At 43.6% G+C, this 24,979-nt stretch overlaps 33 non-coding genes across 33 annotated transcripts; 12 read left to right on the forward strand and 21 right to left on the reverse strand.

The window, feature by feature from the left end:
* Positions 1–461: 461 nt before the first annotated feature.
* On the forward strand, positions 462–534 carry TRNAM-CAU (transfer RNA methionine (anticodon CAU)). The gene has a single exon. It is a non-coding gene; the product is annotated as a tRNA-Met (tRNA).
* Positions 535–1,850: 1,316 nt separating this feature from the next.
* Positions 1,851–1,922, reverse strand: TRNAA-AGC (transfer RNA alanine (anticodon AGC)). The gene has a single exon. It is a non-coding gene; the product is annotated as a tRNA-Ala (tRNA).
* A 674-nt stretch (positions 1,923–2,596) lies between these two features.
* TRNAM-CAU (transfer RNA methionine (anticodon CAU)) lies at positions 2,597–2,669 on the forward strand. Its single transcript has one exon. It is a non-coding gene; the product is annotated as a tRNA-Met (tRNA).
* A 445-nt stretch (positions 2,670–3,114) lies between these two features.
* On the reverse strand, positions 3,115–3,200 carry TRNAY-GUA (transfer RNA tyrosine (anticodon GUA)). Its single transcript is given in 2 exon segments — positions 3,115–3,150; positions 3,164–3,200. It is a non-coding gene; the product is annotated as a tRNA-Tyr (tRNA).
* A 786-nt stretch (positions 3,201–3,986) lies between these two features.
* TRNAA-AGC (transfer RNA alanine (anticodon AGC)) lies at positions 3,987–4,058 on the reverse strand. Its single transcript has one exon. It is a non-coding gene; the product is annotated as a tRNA-Ala (tRNA).
* A 674-nt stretch (positions 4,059–4,732) lies between these two features.
* On the forward strand, positions 4,733–4,805 carry TRNAM-CAU (transfer RNA methionine (anticodon CAU)). The gene has a single exon. It is a non-coding gene; the product is annotated as a tRNA-Met (tRNA).
* A 445-nt stretch (positions 4,806–5,250) lies between these two features.
* TRNAY-GUA (transfer RNA tyrosine (anticodon GUA)) lies at positions 5,251–5,336 on the reverse strand. Its single transcript is given in 2 exon segments — positions 5,251–5,286; positions 5,300–5,336. It is a non-coding gene; the product is annotated as a tRNA-Tyr (tRNA).
* Positions 5,337–6,866: 1,530 nt separating this feature from the next.
* On the forward strand, positions 6,867–6,940 carry TRNAM-CAU (transfer RNA methionine (anticodon CAU)). The gene has a single exon. It is a non-coding gene; the product is annotated as a tRNA-Met (tRNA).
* Positions 6,941–7,383: 443 nt separating this feature from the next.
* On the reverse strand, positions 7,384–7,469 carry TRNAY-GUA (transfer RNA tyrosine (anticodon GUA)). The gene is given in 2 exon segments: positions 7,384–7,419; positions 7,433–7,469. It is a non-coding gene; the product is annotated as a tRNA-Tyr (tRNA).
* A 786-nt stretch (positions 7,470–8,255) lies between these two features.
* TRNAA-AGC (transfer RNA alanine (anticodon AGC)) lies at positions 8,256–8,327 on the reverse strand. Its single transcript has one exon. It is a non-coding gene; the product is annotated as a tRNA-Ala (tRNA).
* Positions 8,328–9,001: 674 nt separating this feature from the next.
* TRNAM-CAU (transfer RNA methionine (anticodon CAU)) lies at positions 9,002–9,074 on the forward strand. The gene has a single exon. It is a non-coding gene; the product is annotated as a tRNA-Met (tRNA).
* Positions 9,075–9,519: 445 nt separating this feature from the next.
* On the reverse strand, positions 9,520–9,605 carry TRNAY-GUA (transfer RNA tyrosine (anticodon GUA)). The gene is given in 2 exon segments: positions 9,520–9,555; positions 9,569–9,605. It is a non-coding gene; the product is annotated as a tRNA-Tyr (tRNA).
* Positions 9,606–10,392: 787 nt separating this feature from the next.
* On the reverse strand, positions 10,393–10,464 carry TRNAA-AGC (transfer RNA alanine (anticodon AGC)). The gene has a single exon. It is a non-coding gene; the product is annotated as a tRNA-Ala (tRNA).
* Positions 10,465–11,138: 674 nt separating this feature from the next.
* TRNAM-CAU (transfer RNA methionine (anticodon CAU)) lies at positions 11,139–11,211 on the forward strand. Its single transcript has one exon. It is a non-coding gene; the product is annotated as a tRNA-Met (tRNA).
* Positions 11,212–11,656: 445 nt separating this feature from the next.
* TRNAY-GUA (transfer RNA tyrosine (anticodon GUA)) lies at positions 11,657–11,742 on the reverse strand. The gene is given in 2 exon segments: positions 11,657–11,692; positions 11,706–11,742. It is a non-coding gene; the product is annotated as a tRNA-Tyr (tRNA).
* Positions 11,743–12,528: 786 nt separating this feature from the next.
* TRNAA-AGC (transfer RNA alanine (anticodon AGC)) lies at positions 12,529–12,600 on the reverse strand. The gene has a single exon. It is a non-coding gene; the product is annotated as a tRNA-Ala (tRNA).
* Positions 12,601–13,274: 674 nt separating this feature from the next.
* On the forward strand, positions 13,275–13,347 carry TRNAM-CAU (transfer RNA methionine (anticodon CAU)). Its single transcript has one exon. It is a non-coding gene; the product is annotated as a tRNA-Met (tRNA).
* Positions 13,348–13,792: 445 nt separating this feature from the next.
* TRNAY-GUA (transfer RNA tyrosine (anticodon GUA)) lies at positions 13,793–13,878 on the reverse strand. Its single transcript is given in 2 exon segments — positions 13,793–13,828; positions 13,842–13,878. It is a non-coding gene; the product is annotated as a tRNA-Tyr (tRNA).
* A 786-nt stretch (positions 13,879–14,664) lies between these two features.
* Positions 14,665–14,736, reverse strand: TRNAA-AGC (transfer RNA alanine (anticodon AGC)). The gene has a single exon. It is a non-coding gene; the product is annotated as a tRNA-Ala (tRNA).
* Positions 14,737–15,410: 674 nt separating this feature from the next.
* Positions 15,411–15,483, forward strand: TRNAM-CAU (transfer RNA methionine (anticodon CAU)). The gene has a single exon. It is a non-coding gene; the product is annotated as a tRNA-Met (tRNA).
* A 445-nt stretch (positions 15,484–15,928) lies between these two features.
* Positions 15,929–16,014, reverse strand: TRNAY-GUA (transfer RNA tyrosine (anticodon GUA)). The gene is given in 2 exon segments: positions 15,929–15,964; positions 15,978–16,014. It is a non-coding gene; the product is annotated as a tRNA-Tyr (tRNA).
* Positions 16,015–16,800: 786 nt separating this feature from the next.
* On the reverse strand, positions 16,801–16,872 carry TRNAA-AGC (transfer RNA alanine (anticodon AGC)). Its single transcript has one exon. It is a non-coding gene; the product is annotated as a tRNA-Ala (tRNA).
* Positions 16,873–17,546: 674 nt separating this feature from the next.
* Positions 17,547–17,619, forward strand: TRNAM-CAU (transfer RNA methionine (anticodon CAU)). Its single transcript has one exon. It is a non-coding gene; the product is annotated as a tRNA-Met (tRNA).
* A 445-nt stretch (positions 17,620–18,064) lies between these two features.
* Positions 18,065–18,150, reverse strand: TRNAY-GUA (transfer RNA tyrosine (anticodon GUA)). The gene is given in 2 exon segments: positions 18,065–18,100; positions 18,114–18,150. It is a non-coding gene; the product is annotated as a tRNA-Tyr (tRNA).
* Positions 18,151–18,936: 786 nt separating this feature from the next.
* Positions 18,937–19,008, reverse strand: TRNAA-AGC (transfer RNA alanine (anticodon AGC)). The gene has a single exon. It is a non-coding gene; the product is annotated as a tRNA-Ala (tRNA).
* A 674-nt stretch (positions 19,009–19,682) lies between these two features.
* Positions 19,683–19,755, forward strand: TRNAM-CAU (transfer RNA methionine (anticodon CAU)). Its single transcript has one exon. It is a non-coding gene; the product is annotated as a tRNA-Met (tRNA).
* A 445-nt stretch (positions 19,756–20,200) lies between these two features.
* On the reverse strand, positions 20,201–20,286 carry TRNAY-GUA (transfer RNA tyrosine (anticodon GUA)). The gene is given in 2 exon segments: positions 20,201–20,236; positions 20,250–20,286. It is a non-coding gene; the product is annotated as a tRNA-Tyr (tRNA).
* Positions 20,287–21,072: 786 nt separating this feature from the next.
* Positions 21,073–21,144, reverse strand: TRNAA-AGC (transfer RNA alanine (anticodon AGC)). Its single transcript has one exon. It is a non-coding gene; the product is annotated as a tRNA-Ala (tRNA).
* A 674-nt stretch (positions 21,145–21,818) lies between these two features.
* Positions 21,819–21,891, forward strand: TRNAM-CAU (transfer RNA methionine (anticodon CAU)). Its single transcript has one exon. It is a non-coding gene; the product is annotated as a tRNA-Met (tRNA).
* Positions 21,892–22,336: 445 nt separating this feature from the next.
* Positions 22,337–22,422, reverse strand: TRNAY-GUA (transfer RNA tyrosine (anticodon GUA)). Its single transcript is given in 2 exon segments — positions 22,337–22,372; positions 22,386–22,422. It is a non-coding gene; the product is annotated as a tRNA-Tyr (tRNA).
* Positions 22,423–23,208: 786 nt separating this feature from the next.
* TRNAA-AGC (transfer RNA alanine (anticodon AGC)) lies at positions 23,209–23,280 on the reverse strand. The gene has a single exon. It is a non-coding gene; the product is annotated as a tRNA-Ala (tRNA).
* Positions 23,281–23,954: 674 nt separating this feature from the next.
* TRNAM-CAU (transfer RNA methionine (anticodon CAU)) lies at positions 23,955–24,027 on the forward strand. The gene has a single exon. It is a non-coding gene; the product is annotated as a tRNA-Met (tRNA).
* A 445-nt stretch (positions 24,028–24,472) lies between these two features.
* On the reverse strand, positions 24,473–24,558 carry TRNAY-GUA (transfer RNA tyrosine (anticodon GUA)). The gene is given in 2 exon segments: positions 24,473–24,508; positions 24,522–24,558. It is a non-coding gene; the product is annotated as a tRNA-Tyr (tRNA).
* Positions 24,559–24,979: the final 421 nt, after the last annotated feature.

Here is a 24,979-nt window from a genome sequence, read left to right on the forward strand (position 1 = left end):
CAGAGTATTCAAGGCAACTGGTTCAGGATACATCAAAGAAGGATATGGTTGAGTGCTGTTTCCACATCTTGTGAGATGACTTAAGGTACCCCTGCTCTTTTTGCAGGACACACAGCTATGTTACATTAGCATGTACAGTGTTGAGATCTAGATGCATCTACGGCTAGGGGCGGCATGTTAATTCTGGGTTTTAGTCCATTTCATTCTCAGTTATGTGGAGGAAAAAATGGCACGATCTTTCTTAGAGAGGTGAATGGTATGCCCTGATTTCTTTTGCATGGCTAAATGTATGGGGTGTGGGTTTAAGCACTGGGAAAGAGCAGTCTTCTGACCATTATAACTGCAGACGATTTTAATCCAGCGAGGCAACCGAAGTGTATTGATATTCCAACATGAGAACAGCATTTTTGCTACCTTCCCTCTTCATGGTGTGTAGACGCATTTGTTAGCGGTTTCAAGCAGCCTTCTTAGCGCAGTAGGCAGCGCGTCAGTCTCATAATCTGAAGGTCCTGAGTTCGATCCTCAGAGAGGGCATTGCAGTGTTTCTTTTGTCAAGAGAAACATCTCAGATTTTCTCCAAATCTGTAAACTATTCCTCCACATTGCATCTTGCTCAGTTTTAAGGAGTTGGTGTCTTTGTAGATTCCCTCTTTCATATCCATGGCCACTCATTGTAGGTGAGTTTTAGCTGGTTCGGCTGCCGAAACATCTACCTTGGTACAATGAAACTGGAAGTCTTCCAAGTGCCTTCATATATTTAGTCAAGGCTTTGGAATGAATTCTGATCTGCAGGTCCTTGTTTATTTCTCTTCCAACATCCCTCAGAAATGACTATGTGGTCAATTTCATTGGAAAGCAGAAGAAGTCTACCCTTCTGTCCTAGCATTTATTTGGAGCTAGGGAAATGTTTCTCAATCAGAGGGGCACATAATGTTTTAACAAGAGAGAAAGCAGCTATGGAAAACAAAAAAGGGGAAACTCCTCGAGCCGGATTTGAACCAGCGACCTAAGGATTTCTGTTTCGCCACTACAGTCCTCCGCTCTCCCAACTGAGCTATCGGAGGATTAGGCAGTGCAGCTTTCCATGCTGCATTCATCTTTCTTTCAATAATGGTTGCGGCGGGAGTGGGGTGGGAGTACTGCAGTCTAATCTTGAAAATCATGAATATGACCTGCAGCTTGCTCTACAAATTGCCACTTCCTAGAGTGCATTCTCAGCTACATCTTATCACCATAAAGGGGGACTGCTTACCTACCTGAATGTGCTGTGCTGGCGTGAAGGAAAGCAGGGGACCTAGAATTAGAAATCCTACAGAAAGGAGTTTTCCTGAAAGGGCATGGGGCCGAGGAATCCACAGCCCTTTGGAAGCATTTCTGGCAAAAGGATGACAGCATGGGAACATGAAGGAAAGGACAGAAAGTTAGGAGAGTCATTACTCCGTACGGAGCATGAAGAACATGCATTTTTAATGCTTCTGTGAAAGGAACTGGAAAAGCAAAACCAGTAGATTAATGGACCATTCAGAAGGGATTAGGATGAAGAAAACATTCTGTTTTTCTTAAACCTTCTGGTAAGAGTCTCTGGTTTAGAGGAAGAATTCAAATAAATGACCAAGACAGCTGTGCCCGTTTTCTATACTAAGAATGCCAAGATAAATCACCACTTTGGTTTCTTATGGAAGCAAGATTATTTTTTTCTATAAACACGGGAAATGAGATAGCCCCATTTCAAAAGGTTTTGCAAGGCGAAGAAAGTGGGGTTCTGGCACCAGCTGCATGACATCTCACTTCCTTACTCATGATGCCAGCCTAGCTATCTGTCAAAAGGCAAGATTAGCATGGCGAAAAGCTGGAGATGCCGGGGATTGAACCCGGGGCCTCATACATGCTAAGCATGCGCTCTACCACTGAGCTACATCCCCACATCCTGTAGAGGGAGACCTTGCTCCACGCATGGAAACCTGGAATTCTATTGAATGTACATTCACCACATATGACACTGGAATGGGAAGCGTCAGGTGTGGAATTCCATATGATTTACAGCTGGATTTTCTAGCACCGTTTTTTATGGAATAAGGTTGACTCTAGAATGAATAATTCCCCACACACAACAGCTAGATGCAATCGAAAAAAGCCAGAGTATTCAAGGCAACTGGTTCAGGGTACATCAAAGAAGGATATGGTTGAGTGCTGTTTCCACATCTTGTGAGATGACTTAAGGTACCCCTGCTCTTTTTGCAGGACACACAGCTATGTTACATTAGCATGTAAAGTGTTGAGATCTAGATGCATCTACGGCTAGGGGCGGCATGTTAATTCTGGGTTTTAGTCCATTTCATTCTCAGTTATGTGGAGGAAAAAATGGCACGATCTTTCTTAGAGAGGTGAATGGTATGCCCTGATTTCTTTTGCATGGCTAAATGTATGGGGTGTGGGTTTAAGCACTGGGAAAGAGCAGTCTTCTGACCATTATAACTGCAGACGATTTTAATCCAGCGAGGCAACCGAAGTGTATTGATATTCCAACATGAGAACAGCATTTTTGCTACCTTCCCTCTTCATGGTGTGTAGACGCATTTGTTAGCGGTTTCAAGCAGCCTTCTTAGCGCAGTAGGCAGCGCGTCAGTCTCATAATCTGAAGGTCCTGAGTTCGATCCTCAGAGAGGGCATTGCAGTGTTTCTTTTGTCAAGAGAAACATCTCAGATTTTCTCGAAATCTGTAAACTATTCCTCCACATTGCATCTTGCTCAGTTTTAAGGAGTTGGTGTCTTTGTAGATTCCCTCTTTCATATCCATGGCCACTCATTGTAGGTGAGTTTTAGCTGGTTCGGCTGCCGAAACATCTACCTTGGTACAATGAAACTGGAAGTCTTCCAAGTGCCTTCATATATTTAGTCAAGGCTTTGGAATGAATTCTGATCTGCAGGTCCTTGTTTATTTCTCTTCCAACATCCCTCAGAAATGACTATGTGGTCAATTTCATTGGAAAGCAGAAGAAGTCTACCCTTCTGTCCTAGCATTTATTTGGAGCTAGGGAAATGTTTCTCAATCAGAGGGGCACATAATGTTTTAACAAGAGAGAAAGCAGCTATGGAAAACAAAAAAGGGGAAACTCCTCCGAGCCGGATTTGAACCAGCGACCTAAGGATTTCTGTTTCTCCACTACAGTCCTCCGCTCTCCCAACTGAGCTATCGGAGGATTAGGCAGTACAGCTTTCCATGCTGCATTCATCTTTCTTTCAATAATGGTTGCGGCGGGAGTGGGCTGGGAGTACTGCAGTCTAATCTTGAAAATCATGAATATGACCTGCAGCTTGCTCTACAAATTGCCACTTCCTAGAGTGCATTCTCAGCTACATCTTATCACCATAAAGGGGGACTGCTTACCTACCTGAATGTGCTGTGCTGGCGTGAAGGAAAGCAGGGGACCTAGAATTAGAAATCCTACAGAAAGGAGTTTTCCTGAAAGGGCATGGGGCCGAGGAATCCACAGCCCTTTGGAAGCATTTCTGGCAAAAGGATGACAGCATGGGAACATGAAGGAAAGGACAGAAAGTTAGGAGAGTCATTACTCCGTACGGAGCATGAAGAACATGCATTTTTAATGCTTCTGTGAAAGGAACTGGAAAAGCAAAACCAGTAGATTAATGGACCATTCAGAAGGGATTAGGATGAAGAAAACATTCTGTTTTTCTTAAACCTTCTGGTAAGAGTCTCTGGTTTAGAGGAAGAATTCAAATAAATGACCAAGACAGCTGTGCCCGTTTTCTATACTAAGAATGCCAAGATAAATCACCACTTTGGTTTCTTATGGAAGCAAGATTATTTTTTTCTATAAACACGGGAAATGAGATAGCCCCATTTCAAAAGGTTTTGCAAGGCGAAGAAAGTGGGGTTCTGGCACCAGCTGCATGACATCTCACTTCCTTACTCATGATGCCAGCCTAGCTATCTGTCAAAAGGCAAGATTAGCATGGCGAAAAGCTGGAGATGCCGGGGATTGAACCCGGGGCCTCATACATGCTAAGCATGCGCTCTACCACTGAGCTACATCCCCACATCCTGTAGAGGGAGACCTTGCTCCACGCATGGAAACCTGGAATTCTATTGAATGTACATTCACCACATATGACACTGGAATGGGAAGCGTCAGGTGTGGAATTCCATATGATTTACAGCTGGATTTTCTAGCACCGTTTTTTATGGAATAAGGTTGACTCTAGAATGAATAATTCCCCACACACAACAGCTAGATGCAATCGAAAAAAGCCAGAGTATTCAAGGCAACTGGTTCAGGATACATCAAAGAAGGATATGGTTGAGTGCTGTTTCCACATCTTGTGAGATGACTTAAGGTACCCCTGCTCTTTTTGCAGGACACACAGCTATGTTACATTAGCATGTACAGTGTTGAGATCTAGATGCATCTACGGCTAGGGGCGGCATGTTAATTCTGGGTTTTAGTCCATTTCATTCTCAGTTATGTGGAGGAAAAAATGGCACGATCTTTCTTAGAGAGGTGAATGGTATGCCCTGATTTCTTTTGCATGGCTAAATGTATGGGGTGTGGGTTTAAGCACTGGGAAAGAGCAGTCTTCTGACCATTATAACTGCAGACGATTTTAATCCAGCGAGGCAACCGAAGTGTATTGATATTCCAACATGAGAACAGCATTTTTGCTACCTTCCCTCTTCATGGTGTGTAGACGCATTTGTTAGCGGTTTCAAGCAGCCTTCTTAGCGCAGTAGGCAGCGCGTCAGTCTCATAATCTGAAGGTCCTGAGTTCGATCCTCAGAGAGGGCATTGCAGTGTTTCTTTTGTCAAGAGAAACATCTCAGATTTTCTCCAAATCTGTAAACTATTCCTCCACATTGCATCTTGCTCAGTTTTAAGGAGTTGGTGTCTTTGTAGATTCCCTCTTTCATATCCATGGCCACTCATTGTAGGTGAGTTTTAGCTGGTTCGGCTGCCGAAACATCTACCTTGGTACAATGAAACTGGAAGTCTTCCAAGTGCCTTCATATATTTAGTCAAGGCTTTGGAATGAATTCTGATCTGCAGGTCCTTGTTTATTTCTCTTCCAACATCCCTCAGAAATGACTATGTGGTCAATTTCATTGGAAAGCAGAAGAAGTCTACCCTTCTGTCCTAGCATTTATTTGGAGCTAGGGAAATGTTTCTCAATCAGAGGGGCACATAATGTTTTAACAAGAGAGAAAGCAGCTATGGAAAACAAAAAAGGGGAAACTCCTCCGAGCCGGATTTGAACCAGCGACCTAAGGATTTCTGTTTCTCCACTACAGTCCTCCGCTCTCCCAACTGAGCTATCGGAGGATTAGGCAGTACAGCTTTCCATGCTGCATTCATCTTTCTTTCAATAATGGTTGCGGCGGGAGTGGGCTGGGAGTACTGCAGTCTAATCTTGAAAATCATGAATATGACCTGAGCTTGCTCTACAAATTGCCACTTCCTAGAGGTGCATTCTCAGCTACATCTTATCACCATAAAGGGGGACTGCTTACCTACCTGAATGTGCTGTGCTGGCGTGAAGAAAGCAGGGGACCTAGAATTAGAAATCCTACAGAAAGGAGTTTTCCTGAAAGGGCATGGGGCCGAGGAATCCACAGCCCTTTGGAAGCATTTCTGGCAAAAAGATGACAGCATGGGATCATGAAGGAAAGGACAGAAAGTTAGGAGAGTCATTACTCCGTACGGAGCATGAAGAACATGCATTTTTAATGCTTCTGTGAAAGGAACTGGAAAAGCAAAACCAGTAGATTAATGGACCATTCAGAAGGGATTAGGATGAAGAAAACATTCTGTTTTTCTTAAACCTTCTGGTAAGAGTCTCTGGTTTAGAGGAAGAATTCAATAAATGACCAAGACAGCTGTGCCCGTTTTCTATACTAAGAATGACAAGATAAATCACCACTTTGGTTTCTTATGGAAGCAAGATTATTTTTTTCTATAAACACGGGAAATGAGATAGCCCCATTTCAAAAGGTTTTGCAAGGCGAAGAAGTGGTGGTTCTGGCACCAGCTGCATGACATCTCACTTCCTTACTCATGATGCCAGCCTAGCTATCTGTCAAAGGCAAGATTAGCATGGCGAAAAGCTGAGATGCCGGGGATTGAACCCGGGGCCTCATACATGCTAAGCATGCGCTCTACCACTGAGCTACATCCCCACATCCTGTAGAGGGAGACCTTGCTCCACGCATGGGAAACCTGGAATTCTATTGAATGTACATTCACCACATATGACACTGAATGGGAAGCGTCAGGTGTGGAATTCCATATGATTTACAGCTGGATTTTCTAGCACCGTTTTTTATGGAATAAGGTTGACTCTAGAATGAATAATTCCCCACACACAACAGCTAGATGCAATCGAAAAAAGCCAGAGTATTCAAGGCAACTGGTTCAGGATACATCAAGAAGGATATGGTTGAGTGCTGTTTCCACATCTTGTGAGATGACTTAAGGTACCCCTGCTCTTTTTGCAGGTCACACAGCTATGTTACATTAGCATGTACAGTGTTGAGATCTAGATGCATCTACGGCTAGGGGCGGCATGTTAATTCTGGGTTTTAGTCCATTTCATTCTCAGTATGTGGAGGAAAAAATTGGCACGATCTTTCTTAGAGAGGTGAATGGTATGCCCTGATTTCTTTTGCATGGCTAAATGTATGGGGTGTGGGTTTAAGCACTGGGAAGAGCAGTCTTCTGACCATTATAAACTGCAGACGATTTTAATCCAGCGAGGCAACCGAATAGAGTATTGATATTCCAACATGAGAACAGCATTTTTGCTACCTTCCCTCTCTCATGGTGTGTAGACGCATTTGTTAGCGGTTTCAAGCAGCCTTCTTAGCGCAGTAGGCAGCGCGTCAGTCTCATAATCTGAAGGTCCTGAGTTCGATCCTCATGAGAGGGCATTGCAGTGTTTCTTTTGTCAAGAGAAACATCTCAGATTTTCTCCAAACTGTAAACTATTCCTCCACATTGCATCTTGCTCAGTTTAAGGAGTTGGTGTCTTTGTAGATTCCCTCTTTCATATCCATGGCCACTCATTGTAGGTGAGTTTTAGCTGGTTCGGCTGCCGAAACATCTACCTTGGTACAATGAAACTGGAAGTCTTCCAAGTGCCTTCATATATTTAGTCAAGGCTTTGGAATGAATTCTGATCTGCAGGTCCTTGTTTATTTCTCTTCCAACATCCCTCAGAAATGACTATGTGGTCAATTTCATTGGAAAGCAGAAGAAGTCTACCCTTCTGTCCTAGCATTTATTTGGAGCTAGGGAAATGTTTCTCAATCAGAGGGGCACATAATGTTTTAACAAGAGAGAAAGCAGCTATGGAAAACAAAAAAGGGGAAACTCCTCCGAGCCGGATTTGAACCAGCGACCTAAGGATTTCTGTTTCTCCACTACAGTCCTCCGCTCTCCCAACTGAGCTATCGGAGGATTAGGCAGTACAGCTTTCCATGCTGCATTCATCTTTCTTTCAATAATGGTTGCGGCGGGAGTGGGGTGGGAGTACTGCAGTCTAATCTTGAAAATCATGAATATGACCTGCAGCTTGCTCTACAAATTGCCACTTCCTAGAGTGCATTCTCAGCTACATCTTATCACCATAAAGGGGGACTGCTTACCTACCTGAATGTGCTGTGCTGGCGTGAAGGAAAGCAGGGGACCTAGAATTAGAAATCCTACAGAAAGGAGTTTTCCTGAAAGGGCATGGGGCCGAGGAATCCACAGCCCTTTGGAAGCATTTCTGGCAAAAGGATGACAGCATGGGAACATGAAGGAAAGGACAGAAAGTTAGGAGAGTCATTACTCCGTACGGAGCATGAAGAACATGCATTTTTAATGCTTCTGTGAAAGGAACTGGAAAAGCAAAACCAGTAGATTAATGGACCATTCAGAAGGGATTAGGATGAAGAAAACATTCTGTTTTTCTTAAACCTTCTGGTAAGAGTCTCTGGTTTAGAGGAAGAATTCAAATAAATGACCAAGACAGCTGTGCCCGTTTTCTATACTAAGAATGCCAAGATAAATCACCACTTTGGTTTCTTATGGAAGCAAGATTATTTTTTTCTATAAACACGGGAAATGAGATAGCCCCATTTCAAAAGGTTTTGCAAGGCGAAGAAAGTGGGGTTCTGGCACCAGCTGCATGACATCTCACTTCCTTACTCATGATGCCACCCTAGCTATCTGTCAAAAGGCAAGATTAGCATGGCGAAAAGCTGGAGATGCCGGGGATTGAACCCGGGGCCTCATACATGCTAAGCATGCGCTCTACCACTGAGCTACATCCCCACATCCTGTAGAGGGAGACCTTGCTCCACGCATGGAAACCTGGAATTCTATTGAATGTACATTCACCACATATGACACTGGAATGGGAAGCGTCAGGTGTGGAATTCCATATGATTTACAGCTGGATTTTCTAGCACCGTTTTTTATGGAATAAGGTTGACTCTAGAATGAATAATTCCCCACACACAACAGCTAGATGCAATCGAAAAAAGCCAGAGTATTCAAGGCAACTGGTTCAGGATACATCAAAGAAGGATATGGTTGAGTGCTGTTTCCACATCTTGTGAGATGACTTAAGGTACCCCTGCTCTTTTTGCAGGACACACAGCTATGTTACATTAGCATGTACAGTGTTGAGATCTAGATGCATCTACGGCTAGGGGCGGCATGTTAATTCTGGGTTTTAGTCCATTTCATTCTCAGTTATGTGGAGGAAAAAATGGCACGATCTTTCTTAGAGAGGTGAATGGTATGCCCTGATTTCTTTTGCATGGCTAAATGTATGGGGTGTGGGTTTAAGCACTGGGAAAGAGCAGTCTTCTGACCATTATAACTGCAGACGATTTTAATCCAGCGAGGCAACCGAAGTGTATTGATATTCCAACATGAGAACAGCATTTTTGCTACCTTCCCTCTTCATGGTGTGTAGACGCATTTGTTAGCGGTTTCAAGCAGCCTTCTTAGCGCAGTAGGCAGCGCGTCAGTCTCATAATCTGAAGGTCCTGAGTTCGATCCTCAGAGAGGGCATTGCAGTGTTTCTTTTGTCAAGAGAAACATCTCAGATTTTCTCCAAATCTGTAAACTATTCCTCCACATTGCATCTTGCTCAGTTTTAAGGAGTTGGTGTCTTTGTAGATTCCCTCTTTCATATCCATGGCCACTCATTGTAGGTGAGTTTTAGCTGGTTCGGCTGCCGAAACATCTACCTTGGTACAATGAAACTGGAAGTCTTCCAAGTGCCTTCATATATTTAGTCAAGGCTTTGGAATGAATTCTGATCTGCAGGTCCTTGTTTATTTCTCTTCCAACATCCCTCAGAAATGACTATGTGGTCAATTTCATTGGAAAGCAGAAGAAGTCTACCCTTCTGTCCTAGCATTTATTTGGAGCTAGGGAAATGTTTCTCAATCAGAGGGGCACATAATGTTTTAACAAGAGAGAAAGCAGCTATGGAAAACAAAAAAGGGGAAACTCCTCCGAGCCGGATTTGAACCAGCGACCTAAGGATTTCTGTTTCTCCACTACAGTCCTCCGCTCTCCCAACTGAGCTATCGGAGGATTAGGCAGTACAGCTTTCCATGCTGCATTTCATCTTTCTTTCAATAATGGTTGCGGCGGGAGTGGGGTGGGAGTACTGCAGTCTAATCTTGAAAATCATGAATATGACCTGCAGCTTGCTCTACAAATTGCCACTTCCTAGAGTGCATTCTCAGCTACATCTTATCACCATAAAGGGGGACTGCTTACCTACCTGAATGTGCTGTGCTGGCGTGAAGGAAAGCAGGGGACCTAGAATTAGAAATCCTACAGAAAGGAGTTTTCCTGAAAGGGCATGGGGCCGAGGAATCCACAGCCCTTTGGAAGCATTTCTGGCAAAAGGATGACAGCATGGGAACATGAAGGAAAGGACAGAAAGTTAGGAGAGTCATTACTCCGTACGGAGCATGAAGAACATGCATTTTTAATGCTTCTGTGAAAGGAACTGGAAAAGCAAAACCAGTAGATTAATGGACCATTCAGAAGGGATTAGGATGAAGAAAACATTCTGTTTTTCTTAAACCTTCTGGTAAGAGTCTCTGGTTTAGAGGAAGAATTCAAATAAATGACCAAGACAGCTGTGCCCGTTTTCTATACTAAGAATGCCAAGATAAATCACCACTTTGGTTTCTTAAGGAAGCAAGATTATTTTTTTCTATAAACACGGGAAATGAGATAGCCCCATTTCAAAAGGTTTTGCAAGGCGAAGAAAGTGGGGTTCTGGCACCAGCTGCATGACATCTCACTTCCTTACTCATGATGCCAGCCTAGCTATCTGTCAAAAGGCAAGATTAGCATGGCGAAAAGCTGGTGATGCCGGGGATTGAACCCGGGGCCTCATACATGCTAAGCATGCGCTCTACCACTGAGCTACATCCCCACATCCTGTAGAGGGAGACCTTGCTCCACGCATGGAAACCTGGAATTCTATTGAATGTACATTCACCACATATGACACTGGAATGGGAAGCGTCAGGTGTGGAATTCCATATGATTTACAGCTGGATTTTCTAGCACCGTTTTTTATGGAATAAGGTTGACTCTAGAATGAATAATTCCCCACACACAACAGCTAGATGCAATCGAAAAAAGCCAGAGTATTCAAGGCAACTGGTTCAGGATACATCAAAGAAGGATATGGTTGAGTGCTGTTTCCACATCTTGTGAGATGACTTAAGGTACCCCTGCTCTTTTTGCAGGACACACAGCTATGTTACATTAGCATGTACAGTGTTGAGATCTAGATGCATCTACGGCTAGGGGCGGCATGTTAATTCTGGGTTTTAGTCCATTTCATTCTCAGTTATGTGGAGGAAAAAATGGCACGATCTTTCTTAGAGAGGTGAATGGTATGCCCTGATTTCTTTTGCATGGCTAAATGTATGGGGTGTGGGTTTAAGCACTGGGAAAGAGCAGTCTTCTGACCATTATAACTGCAGACGATTTTAATCCAGCGAGGCAACCGAAGTGTATTGATATTCCAACATGAGAACAGCATTTTTGCTACCTTCCCTCTTCATGGTGTGTAGACGCATTTGTTAGCGGTTTCAAGCAGCCTTCTTAGCGCAGTAGGCAGCGCGTCAGTCTCATAATCTGAAGGTCCTGAGTTCGATCCTCAGAGAGGGCATTGCAGTGTTTCTTTTGTCAAGAGAAACATCTCAGATTTTCTCCAAATCTGTAAACTATTCCTCCACATTGCATCTTGCTCAGTTTTAAGGAGTTGGTGTCTTTGTAGATTCCCTCTTTCATATCCATGGCCACTCATTGTAGGTGAGTTTTAGCTGGTTCGGCTGCCGAAACATCTACCTTGGTACAATGAAACTGGAAGTCTTCCAAGTGCCTTCATATATTTAGTCAAGGCTTTGGAATGAATTCTGATCTGCAGGTCCTTGTTTATTTCTCTTCCAACATCCCTCAGAAATGACTATGTGGTCAATTTCATTGGAAAGCAGAAGAAGTCTACCCTTCTGTCCTAGCATTTATTTGGAGCTAGGGAAATGTTTCTCAATCAGAGGGGCACATAATGTTTTAACAAGAGAGAAAGCAGCTATGGAAAACAAAAAAGGGGAAACTCCTCCGAGCCGGATTTGAACCAGCGACCTAAGGATTTCTGTTTCTCCACTACAGTCCTCCGCTCTCCCAACTGAGCTATCGGAGGATTAGGCAGTACAGCTTTCCATGCTGCATTCATCTTTCTTTCAATAATGGTTGCGGCGGGAGTGGGGTGGGAGTACTGCAGTCTAATCTTGAAAATCATGAATATGACCTGCAGCTTGCTCTACAAATTGCCACTTCCTAGAGTGCATTCTCAGCTACATCTTATCACCATAAAGGGGGACTGCTTACCTACCTGAATGTGCTGTGCTGGCGTGAAGGAAAGCAGGGGACCTAGAATTAGAAATCCTACAGAAAGGAGTTTTCCTGAAAGGGCATGGGGCCGAGGAATCCACAGCCCTTTGGAAGCATTTCTGGCAAAAGGATGACAGCATGGGAACATGAAGGAAAGGACAGAAAGTTAGGAGAGTCATTACTCCGTACGGAGCATGAAGAACATGCATTTTTAATGCTTCTGTGAAAGGAACTGGAAAAGCAAAACCAGTAGATTAATGGACCATTCAGAAGGGATTAGGATGAAGAAAACATTCTGTTTTTCTTAAACCTTCTGGTAAGAGTCTCTGGTTTAGAGGAAGAATTCAAATAAATGACCAAGACAGCTGTGCCCGTTTTCTATACTAAGAATGCCAAGATAAATCACCACTTTGGTTTCTTAAGGAAGCAAGATTATTTTTTTCTATAAACACGGGAAATGAGATAGCCCCATTTCAAAAGGTTTTGCAAGGCGAAGAAAGTGGGGTTCTGGCACCAGCTGCATGACATCTCACTTCCTTACTCATGATGCCAGCCTAGCTATCTGTCAAAAGGCAAGATTAGCATGGCGAAAAGCTGGTGATGCCGGGGATTGAACCCGGGGCCTCATACATGCTAAGCATGCGCTCTACCACTGAGCTACATCCCCACATCCTGTAGAGGGAGACCTTGCTCCACGCATGGAAACCTGGAATTCTATTGAATGTACATTCACCACATATGACACTGGAATGGGAAGCGTCAGGTGTGGAATTCCATATGATTTACAGCTGGATTTTCTAGCACCGTTTTTTATGGAATAAGGTTGACTCTAGAATGAATAATTCCCCACACACAACAGCTAGATGCAATCGAAAAAAGCCAGAGTATTCAAGGCAACTGGTTCAGGATACATCAAAGAAGGATATGGTTGAGTGCTGTTTCCACATCTTGTGAGATGACTTAAGGTACCCCTGCTCTTTTTGCAGGACACACAGCTATGTTACATTAGCATGTACAGTGTTGAGATCTAGATGCATCTACGGCTAGGGGCGGCATGTTAATTCTGGGTTTTAGTCCATTTCATTCTCAGTTATGTGGAGGAAAAAATGGCACGATCTTTCTTAGAGAGGTGAATGGTATGCCCTGATTTCTTTTGCATGGCTAAATGTATGGGGTGTGGGTTTAAGCACTGGGAAAGAGCAGTCTTCTGACCATTATAACTGCAGACGATTTTAATCCAGCGAGGCAACCGAAGTGTATTGATATTCCAACATGAGAACAGCATTTTTGCTACCTTCCCTCTTCATGGTGTGTAGACGCATTTGTTAGCGGTTTCAAGCAGCCTTCTTAGCGCAGTAGGCAGCGCGTCAGTCTCATAATCTGAAGGTCCTGAGTTCGATCCTCAGAGAGGGCATTGCAGTGTTTCTTTTGTCAAGAGAAACATCTCAGATTTTCTCCAAATCTGTAAACTATTCCTCCACATTGCATCTTGCTCAGTTTTAAGGAGTTGGTGTCTTTGTAGATTCCCTCTTTCATATCCATGGCCACTCATTGTAGGTGAGTTTTAGCTGGTTCGGCTGCCGAAACATCTACCTTGGTACAATGAAACTGGAAGTCTTCCAAGTGCCTTCATATATTTAGTCAAGGCTTTGGAATGAATTCTGATCTGCAGGTCCTTGTTTATTTCTCTTCCAACATCCCTCAGAAATGACTATGTGGTCAATTTCATTGGAAAGCAGAAGAAGTCTACCCTTCTGTCCTAGCATTTATTTGGAGCTAGGGAAATGTTTCTCAATCAGAGGGGCACATAATGTTTTAACAAGAGAGAAAGCAGCTATGGAAAACAAAAAAGGGGAAACTCCTCCGAGCCGGATTTGAACCAGCGACCTAAGGATTTCTGTTTCTCCACTACAGTCCTCCGCTCTCCCAACTGAGCTATCGGAGGATTAGGCAGTACAGCTTTCCATGCTGCATTCATCTTTCTTTCAATAATGGTTGCGGCGGGAGTGGGGTGGGAGTACTGCAGTCTAATCTTGAAAATCATGAATATGACCTGCAGCTTGCTCTACAAATTGCCACTTCCTAGAGTGCATTCTCAGCTACATCTTATCACCATAAAGGGGGACTGCTTACCTACCTGAATGTGCTGTGCTGGCGTGAAGGAAAGCAGGGGACCTAGAATTAGAAATCCTACAGAAAGGAGTTTTCCTGAAAGGGCATGGGGCCGAGGAATCCACAGCCCTTTGGAAGCATTTCTGGCAAAAGGATGACAGCATGGGAACATGAAGGAAAGGACAGAAAGTTAGGAGAGTCATTACTCCGTACGGAGCATGAAGAACATGCATTTTTAATGCTTCTGTGAAAGGAACTGGAAAAGCAAAACCAGTAGATTAATGGACCATTCAGAAGGGATTAGGATGAAGAAAACATTCTGTTTTTCTTAAACCTTCTGGTAAGAGTCTCTGGTTTAGAGGAAGAATTCAAATAAATGACCAAGACAGCTGTGCCCGTTTTCTATACTAAGAATGCCAAGATAAATCACCACTTTGGTTTCTTATGGAAGCAAGATTATTTTTTTCTATAAACACGGGAAATGAGATAGCCCCATTTCAAAAGGTTTTGCAAGGCGAAGAAAGTGGGGTTCTGGCACCAGCTGCATGACATCTCACTTCCTTACTCATGATGCCAGCCTAGCTATCTGTCAAAAGGCAAGATTAGCATGGCGAAAAGCTGGAGATGCCGGGGATTGAACCCGGGGCCTCATACATGCTAAGCATGCGCTCTACCACTGAGCTACATCCCCACATCCTGTAGAGGGAGACCTTGCTCCACGCATGGAAACCTGGAATTCTATTGAATGTACATTCACCACATATGACACTGGAATGGGAAGCGTCAGGTGTGGAATTCCATATGATTTACAGCTGGATTTTCTAGCACCGTTTTTTATGGAATAAGGTTGACTCTAGAATGAATAATTCCCCACACACAACAGCTAGATGCAATCGAAAAAAGCCAGAGTATTCAAGGCAACTGGTTCAGGATACATCAAAGAAGGATATGGTTGAGTGCTGTTTCCACATCTTGTGAGATGACTTAAGGTACCCCTGCTCTTTTTGCAGGACACACAGCTATGTTACATTAGCATGTACAGTGTTGAGATCTAGATGCATCTACGGCTAGGGGCGGCATGTTAATTCTGGGTTTTAGTCCATTTCATTCTCAGTTATGTGGAGGAAAAAATGGCACGATCTTTCTTAGAGAGGTGAATGGTATGCCCTGATTTCTTTTGCATGGCTAAATGTATGGGGTGTGGGTTTAAGCACTGGGAAAGAGCAGTCTTCTGACCATTATAACTGCAGACGATTTTAATCCAGCGAGGCAACCGAAGTGTATTGATATTCCAACATGAGAACAGCATTTTTGCTACCTTCCCTCTTCATGGTGTGTAGACGCATTTGTTAGCGGTTTCAAGCAGCCTTCTTAGCGCAGTAGGCAGCGCGTCAGTCTCATAATCTGAAGGTCCTGAGTTCGATCCTCAGAGAGGGCATTGCAGTGTTTCTTTTGTCAAGAGAAACATCTCAGATTTTCTCCAAATCTGTAAACTATTCCTCCACATTGCATCTTGCTCAGTTTTAAGGAGTTGGTGTCTTTGTAGATTCCCTCTTTCATATCCATGGCCACTCATTGTAGGTGAGTTTTAGCTGGTTCGGCTGCCGAAACATCTACCTTGGTACAATGAAACTGGAAGTCTTCCAAGTGCCTTCATATATTTAGTCAAGGCTTTGGAATGAATTCTGATCTGCAGGTCCTTGTTTATTTCTCTTCCAACATCCCTCAGAAATGACTATGTGGTCAATTTCATTGGAAAGCAGAAGAAGTCTACCCTTCTGTCCTAGCATTTATTTGGAGCTAGGGAAATGTTTCTCAATCAGAGGGGCACATAATGTTTTAACAAGAGAGAAAGCAGCTATGGAAAACAAAAAAGGGGAAACTCCTCCGAGCCGGATTTGAACCAGCGACCTAAGGATTTCTGTTTCTCCACTACAGTCCTCCGCTCTCCCAACTGAGCTATCGGAGGATTAGGCAGTACAGCTTTCCATGCTGCATTCATCTTTCTTTCAATAATGGTTGCGGCGGGAGTGGGGTGGGAGTACTGCAGTCTAATCTTGAAAATCATGAATATGACCTGCAGCTTGCTCTACAAATTGCCACTTCCTAGAGTGCATTCTCAGCTACATCTTATCACCATAAAGGGGGACTGCTTACCTACCTGAATGTGCTGTGCTGGCGTGAAGGAAAGCAGGGGACCTAGAATTAGAAATCCTACAGAAAGGAGTTTTCCTGAAAGGGCATGGGGCCGAGGAATCCACAGCCCTTTGGAAGCATTTCTGGCAAAAGGATGACAGCATGGGAACATGAAGGAAAGGACAGAAAGTTAGGAGAGTCATTACTCCGTACGGAGCATGAAGAACATGCATTTTTAATGCTTCTGTGAAAGGAACTGGAAAAGCAAAACCAGTAGATTAATGGACCATTCAGAAGGGATTAGGATGAAGAAAACATTCTGTTTTTCTTAAACCTTCTGGTAAGAGTCTCTGGTTTAGAGGAAGAATTCAAATAAATGACCAAGACAGCTGTGCCCGTTTTCTATACTAAGAATACCAAGATAAATCACCACTTTGGTTTCTTATGGAAGCAAGATTATTTTTTTCTATAAACACGGGAAATGAGATAGCCCCATTTCAAAAGGTTTTGCAAGGCGAAGAAAGTGGGGTTCTGGCACCAGCTGCATGACATCTCACTTCCTTACTCATGATGCCAGCCTAGCTATCTGTCAAAAGGCAAGATTAGCATGGCGAAAAGCTGGAGATGCCGGGGATTGAACCCGGGGCCTCATACATGCTAAGCATGCGCTCTACCACTGAGCTACATCCCCACATCCTGTAGAGGGAGACCTTGCTCCACGCATGGAAACCTGGAATTCTATTGAATGTACATTCACCACATATGACACTGGAATGGGAAGCGTCAGGTGTGGAATTCCATATGATTTACAGCTGGATTTTCTAGCACCGTTTTTTATGGAATAAGGTTGACTCTAGAATGAATAATTCCCCACACACAACAGCTAGATGCAATCGAAAAAAGCCAGAGTATTCAAGGCAACTGGTTCAGGATACATCAAAGAAGGATATGGTTGAGTGCTGTTTCCACATCTTGTGAGATGACTTAAGGTACCCCTGCTCTTTTTGCAGGACACACAGCTATGTTACATTAGCATGTACAGTGTTGAGATCTAGATGCATCTACGGCTAGGGGCGGCATGTTAATTCTGGGTTTTAGTCCATTTCATTCTCAGTTATGTGGAGGAAAAAATGGCACGATCTTTCTTAGAGAGGTGAATGGTATGCCCTGATTTCTTTTGCATGGCTAAATGTATGGGGTGTGGGTTTAAGCACTGGGAAAGAGCAGTCTTCTGACCATTATAACTGCAGACGATTTTAATCCAGCGAGGCAACCGAAGTGTATTGATATTCCAACATGAGAACAGCATTTTTGCTACCTTCCCTCTTCATGGTGTGTAGACGCATTTGTTAGCGGTTTCAAGCAGCCTTCTTAGCGCAGTAGGCAGCGCGTCAGTCTCATAATCTGAAGGTCCTGAGTTCGATCCTCAGAGAGGGCATTGCAGTGTTTCTTTTGTCAAGAGAAACATCTCAGATTTTCTCCAAATCTGTAAACTATTCCTCCACATTGCATCTTGCTCAGTTTTAAGGAGTTGGTGTCTTTGTAGATTCCCTCTTTCATATCCATGGCCACTCATTGTAGGTGAGTTTTAGCTGGTTCGGCTGCCGAAACATCTACCTTGGTACAATGAAACTGGAAGTCTTCCAAGTGCCTTCATATATTTAGTCAAGGCTTTGGAATGAATTCTGATCTGCAGGTCCTTGTTTATTTCTCTTCCAACATCCCTCAGAAATGACTATGTGGTCAATTTCATTGGAAAGCAGAAGAAGTCTACCCTTCTGTCCTAGCATTTATTTGGAGCTAGGGAAATGTTTCTCAATCAGAGGGGCACATAATGTTTTAACAAGAGAGAAAGCAGCTATGGAAAACAAAAAAGGGGAAACTCCTCCGAGCCGGATTTGAACCAGCGACCTAAGGATTTCTGTTTCTCCACTACAGTCCTCCGCTCTCCCAACTGAGCTATCGGAGGATTAGGCAGTACAGCTTTCCATGCTGCATTCATCTTTCTTTCAATAATGGTTGCGGCGGGAGTGGGGTGGGAGTACTGCAGTCTAATCTTGAAAATCATGAATATGACCTGCAGCTTGCTCTACAAATTGCCACTTCCTAGAGTGCATTCTCAGCTACATCTTATCACCATAAAGGGGGACTGCTTACCTACCTGAATGTGCTGTGCTGGCGTGAAGGAAAGCAGGGGACCTAGAATTAGAAATCCTACAGAAAGGAGTTTTCCTGAAAGGGCATGGGGCCGAGGAATCCACAGCCCTTTGGAAGCATTTCTGGCAAAAGGATGACAGCATGGGAACATGAAGGAAAGGACAGAAAGTTAGGAGAGTCATTACTCCGTACGGAGCATGAAGAACATGCATTTTTAATGCTTCTGTGAAAGGAACTGGAAAAGCAAAACCAGTAGATTAATGGACCATTCAGAAGGGATTAGGATGAAGAAAACATTCTGTTTTTCTTAAACCTTCTGGTAAGAGTCTCTGGTTTAGAGGAAGAATTCAAATAAATGACCAAGACAGCTGTGCCCGTTTTCTATACTAAGAATACCAAGATAAATCACCACTTTGGTTTCTTATGGAAGCAAGATTATTTTTTTCTATAAACACGGGAAATGAGATAGCCCCATTTCAAAAGGTTTTGCAAGGCGAAGAAAGTGGGGTTCTGGCACCAGCTGCATGACATCTCACTTCCTTACTCATGATGCCAGCCTAGCTATCTGTCAAAAGGCAAGATTAGCATGGCGAAAAGCTGGAGATGCCGGGGATTGAACCCGGGGCCTCATACATGCTAAGCATGCGCTCTACCACTGAGCTACATCCCCACATCCTGTAGAGGGAGACCTTGCTCCACGCATGGAAACCTGGAATTCTATTGAATGTACATTCACCACATATGACACTGGAATGGGAAGCGTCAGGTGTGGAATTCCATATGATTTACAGCTGGATTTTCTAGCACCGTTTTTTATGGAATAAGGTTGACTCTAGAATGAATAATTCCCCACACACAACAGCTAGATGCAATCGAAAAAAGCCAGAGTATTCAAGGCAACTGGTTCAGGATACATCAAAGAAGGATATGGTTGAGTGCTGTTTCCACATCTTGTGAGATGACTTAAGGTACCCCTGCTCTTTTTGCAGGACACACAGCTATGTTACATTAGCATGTACAGTGTTGAGATCTAGATGCATCTACGGCTAGGGGCGGCATGTTAATTCTGGGTTTTAGTCCATTTCATTCTCAGTTATGTGGAGGAAAAAATGGCACGATCTTTCTTAGAGAGGTGAATGGTATGCCCTGATTTCTTTTGCATGGCTAAATGTATGGGGTGTGGGTTTAAGCACTGGGAAAGAGCAGTCTTCTGACCATTATAACTGCAGACGATTTTAATCCAGCGAGGCAACCGAAGTGTATTGATATTCCAACATGAGAACAGCATTTTTGCTACCTTCCCTCTTCATGGTGTGTAGACGCATTTGTTAGCGGTTTCAAGCAGCCTTCTTAGCGCAGTAGGCAGCGCGTCAGTCTCATAATCTGAAGGTCCTGAGTTCGATCCTCAGAGAGGGCATTGCAGTGTTTCTTTTGTCAAGAGAAACATCTCAGATTTTCTCCAAATCTGTAAACTATTCCTCCACATTGCATCTTGCTCAGTTTTAAGGAGTTGGTGTCTTTGTAGATTCCCTCTTTCATATCCATGGCCACTCATTGTAGGTGAGTTTTAGCTGGTTCGGCTGCCGAAACATCTACCTTGGTACAATGAAACTGGAAGTCTTCCAAGTGCCTTCATATATTTAGTCAAGGCTTTGGAATGAATTCTGATCTGCAGGTCCTTGTTTATTTCTCTTCCAACATCCCTCAGAAATGACTATGTGGTCAATTTCATTGGAAAGCAGAAGAAGTCTACCCTTCTGTCCTAGCATTTATTTGGAGCTAGGGAAATGTTTCTCAATCAGAGGGGCACATAATGTTTTAACAAGAGAGAAAGCAGCTATGGAAAACAAAAAAGGGGAAACTCCTCCGAGCCGGATTTGAACCAGCGACCTAAGGATTTCTGTTTCTCCACTACAGTCCTCCGCTCTCCCAACTGAGCTATCGGAGGATTAGGCAGTACAGCTTTCCATGCTGCATTCATCTTTCTTTCAATAATGGTTGCGGCGGGAGTGGGGTGGGAGTACTGCAGTCTAATCTTGAAAATCATGAATATGACCTGCAGCTTGCTCTACAAATTGCCACTTCCTAGAGTGCATTCTCAGCTACATCTTATCACCATAAAGGGGGACTGCTTACCTACCTGAATGTGCTGTGCTGGCGTGAAGGAAAGCAGGGGACCTAGAATTAGAAATCCTACAGAAAGGAGTTTTCCTGAAAGGGCATGGGGCCGAGGAATCCACAGCCCTTTGGAAGCATTTCTGGCAAAAGGATGACAGCATGGGAACATGAAGGAAAGGACAGAAAGTTAGGAGAGTCATTACTCCGTACGGAGCATGAAGAACATGCATTTTTAATGCTTCTGTGAAAGGAACTGGAAAAGCAAAACCAGTAGATTAATGGACCATTCAGAAGGGATTAGGATGAAGAAAACATTCTGTTTTTCTTAAACCTTCTGGTAAGAGTCTCTGGTTTAGAGGAAGAATTCAAATAAATGACCAAGACAGCTGTGCCCGTTTTCTATACTAAGAATGCCAAGATAAATCACCACTTTGGTTTCTTATGGAAGCAAGATTATTTTTTTCTATAAACACGGGAAATGAGATAGCCCCATTTCAAAAGGTTTTGCAAGGCGAAGAAAGTGGGGTTCTGGCACCAGCTGCATGACATCTCACTTCCTTACTCATGATGCCAGCCTAGCTATCTGTCAAAAGGCAAGATTAGCATGGCGAAAAGCTGGAGATGCCGGGGATTGAACCCGGGGCCTCATACATGCTAAGCATGCGCTCTACCACTGAGCTACATCCCCACATCCTGTAGAGGGAGACCTTGCTCCACGCATGGAAACCTGGAATTCTATTGAATGTACATTCACCACATATGACACTGGAATGGGAAGCGTCAGGTGTGGAATTCCATATGATTTACAGCTGGATTTTCTAGCACCGTTTTTTATGGAATAAGGTTGACTCTAGAATGAATAATTCCCCACACACAACAGCTAGATGCAATCGAAAAAAGCCAGAGTATTCAAGGCAACTGGTTCAGGATACATCAAAGAAGGATATGGTTGAGTGCTGTTTCCACATCTTGTGAGATGACTTAAGGTACCCCTGCTCTTTTTGCAGGACACACAGCTATGTTACATTAGCATGTACAGTGTTGAGATCTAGATGCATCTACGGCTAGGGGCGGCATGTTAATTCTGGGTTTTAGTCCATTTCATTCTCAGTTATGTGGAGGAAAAAATGGCACGATCTTTCTTAGAGAGGTGAATGGTATGCCCTGATTTCTTTTGCATGGCTAAATGTATGGGGTGTGGGTTTAAGCACTGGGAAAGAGCAGTCTTCTGACCATTATAACTGCAGACGATTTTAATCCAGCGAGGCAACCGAAGTGTATTGATATTCCAACATGAGAACAGCATTTTTGCTACCTTCCCTCTTCATGGTGTGTAGACGCATTTGTTAGCGGTTTCAAGCAGCCTTCTTAGCGCAGTAGGCAGCGCGTCAGTCTCATAATCTGAAGGTCCTGAGTTCGATCCTCAGAGAGGGCATTGCAGTGTTTCTTTTGTCAAGAGAAACATCTCAGATTTTCTCCAAATCTGTAAACTATTCCTCCACATTGCATCTTGCTCAGTTTTAAGGAGTTGGTGTCTTTGTAGATTCCCTCTTTCATATCCATGGCCACTCATTGTAGGTGAGTTTTAGCTGGTTCGGCTGCCGAAACATCTACCTTGGTACAATGAAACTGGAAGTCTTCCAAGTGCCTTCATATATTTAGTCAAGGCTTTGGAATGAATTCTGATCTGCAGGTCCTTGTTTATTTCTCTTCCAACATCCCTCAGAAATGACTATGTGGTCAATTTCATTGGAAAGCAGAAGAAGTCTACCCTTCTGTCCTAGCATTTATTTGGAGCTAGGGAAATGTTTCTCAATCAGAGGGGCACATAATGTTTTAACAAGAGAGAAAGCAGCTATGGAAAACAAAAAAGGGGAAACTCCTCCGAGCCGGATTTGAACCAGCGACCTAAGGATTTCTGTTTCTCCACTACAGTCCTCCGCTCTCCCAACTGAGCTATCGGAGGATTAGGCAGTACAGCTTTCCATGCTGCATTCATCTTTCTTTCAATAATGGTTGCGGCGGGAGTGGGGTGGGAGTACTGCAGTCTAATCTTGAAAATCATGAATATGACCTGCAGCTTGCTCTACAAATTGCCACTTCCTAGAGTGCATTCTCAGCTACATCTTATCACCATAAAGGGGGACTGCTTACCTACCTGAATGTGCTGTGCTGGCGTGAAGGAAAGCAGGGGACCTAGAATTAGAAATCCTACAGAAAGGAGTTTTCCTGAAAGGGCATGGGGCCGAGGAATCCACAGCCCTTTGGAAGCATTTCTGGCAAAAGGATGACAGCATGGGAACATGAAGGAAAGGACAGAAAGTTAGGAGAGTCATTACTCCGTACGGAGCATGAAGAACATGCATTTTTAATGCTTCTGTGAAAGGAACTGGAAAAGCAAAACCAGTAGATTAATGGACCATTCAGAAGGGATTAGGATGAAGAAAACATTCTGTTTTTCTTAAACCTTCTGGTAAGAGTCTCTGGTTTAGAGGAAGAATTCAAATAAATGACCAAGACAGCTGTGCCCGTTTTCTATACTAAGAATACCAAGATAAATCACCACTTTGGTTTCTTATGGAAGCAAGATTATTTTTTTCTATAAACACGGGAAATGAGATAGCCCCATTTCAAAAGGTTTTGCAAGGCGAAGAAAGTGGGGTTCTGGCACCAGCTGCATGACATCTCACTTCCTTACTCATGATGCCAGCCTAGCTATCTGTCAAAAGGCAAGATTAGCATGGCGAAAAGCTGGAGATGCCGGGGATTGAACCCGGGGCCTCATACATGCTAAGCATGCGCTCTACCACTGAGCTACATCCCCACATCCTGTAGAGGGAGACCTTGCTCCACGCATGGAAACCTGGAATTCTATTGAATGTACATTCACCACATATGACACTGGAATGGGAAGCGTCAGGTGTGGAATTCCATATGATTTACAGCTGGATTTTCTAGCACCGTTTTTTATGGAATAAGGTTGACTCTAGAATGAATAATTCCCCACACACAACAGCTAGATGCAATCGAAAAAAGCCAGAGTATTCAAGGCAACTGGTTCAGGATACATCAAAGAAGGATATGGTTGAGTGCTGTTTCCACATCTTGTGAGATGACTTAAGGTACCCCTGCTCTTTTTGCAGGACACACAGCTATGTTACATTAGCATGTACAGTGTTGAGATCTAGATGCATCTACGGCTAGGGGCGGCATGTTAATTCTGGGTTTTAGTCCATTTCATTCTCAGTTATGTGGAGGAAAAAATGGCACGATCTTTCTTAGAGAGGTGAATGGTATGCCCTGATTTCTTTTGCATGGCTAAATGTATGGGGTGTGGGTTTAAGCACTGGGAAAGAGCAGTCTTCTGACCATTATAACTGCAGACGATTTTAATCCAGCGAGGCAACCGAAGTGTATTGATATTCCAACATGAGAACAGCATTTTTGCTACCTTCCCTCTTCATGGTGTGTAGACGCATTTGTTAGCGGTTTCAAGCAGCCTTCTTAGCGCAGTAGGCAGCGCGTCAGTCTCATAATCTGAAGGTCCTGAGTTCGATCCTCAGAGAGGGCATTGCAGTGTTTCTTTTGTCAAGAGAAACATCTCAGATTTTCTCCAAATCTGTAAACTATTCCTCCACATTGCATCTTGCTCAGTTTTAAGGAGTTGGTGTCTTTGTAGATTCCCTCTTTCATATCCATGGCCACTCATTGTAGGTGAGTTTTAGCTGGTTCGGCTGCCGAAACATCTACCTTGGTACAATGAAACTGGAAGTCTTCCAAGTGCCTTCATATATTTAGTCAAGGCTTTGGAATGAATTCTGATCTGCAGGTCCTTGTTTATTTCTCTTCCAACATCCCTCAGAAATGACTATGTGGTCAATTTCATTGGAAAGCAGAAGAAGTCTACCCTTCTGTCCTAGCATTTATTTGGAGCTAGGGAAATGTTTCTCAATCAGAGGGGCACATAATGTTTTAACAAGAGAGAAAGCAGCTATGGAAAACAAAAAAGGGGAAACTCCTCCGAGCCGGATTTGAACCAGCGACCTAAGGATTTCTGTTTCTCCACTACAGTCCTCCGCTCTCCCAACTGAGCTATCGGAGGATTAGGCAGTACAGCTTTCCATGCTGCATTCATCTTTCTTTCAATAATGGTTGCGGCGGGAGTGGGGTGGGAGTACTGCAGTCTAATCTTGAAAATCATGAATATGACCTGCAGCTTGCTCTACAAATTGCCACTTCCTAGAGTGCATTCTCAGCTACATCTTATCACCATAAAGGGGGACTGCTTACCTACCTGAATGTGCTGTGCTGGCGTGAAGGAAAGCAGGGGACCTAGAATTAGAAATCCTACAGAAAGGAGTTTTCCTGAAAGGGCATGGGGCCGAGGAATCCACAGCCCTTTGGAAGCATTTCTGGCAAAAGGATGACAGCATGGGAACATGAAGGAAAGGACAGAAAGTTAGGAGAGTCATTACTCCGTACGGAGCATGAAGAACATGCATTTTTAATGCTTCTGTGAAAGG

Source organism: Pleurodeles waltl, unplaced genomic scaffold, assembly GCF_031143425.1.
Source record: "Pleurodeles waltl isolate 20211129_DDA unplaced genomic scaffold, aPleWal1.hap1.20221129 scaffold_107, whole genome shotgun sequence".
NCBI lineage: Eukaryota > Metazoa > Chordata > Amphibia > Caudata > Salamandridae > Pleurodeles > Pleurodeles waltl.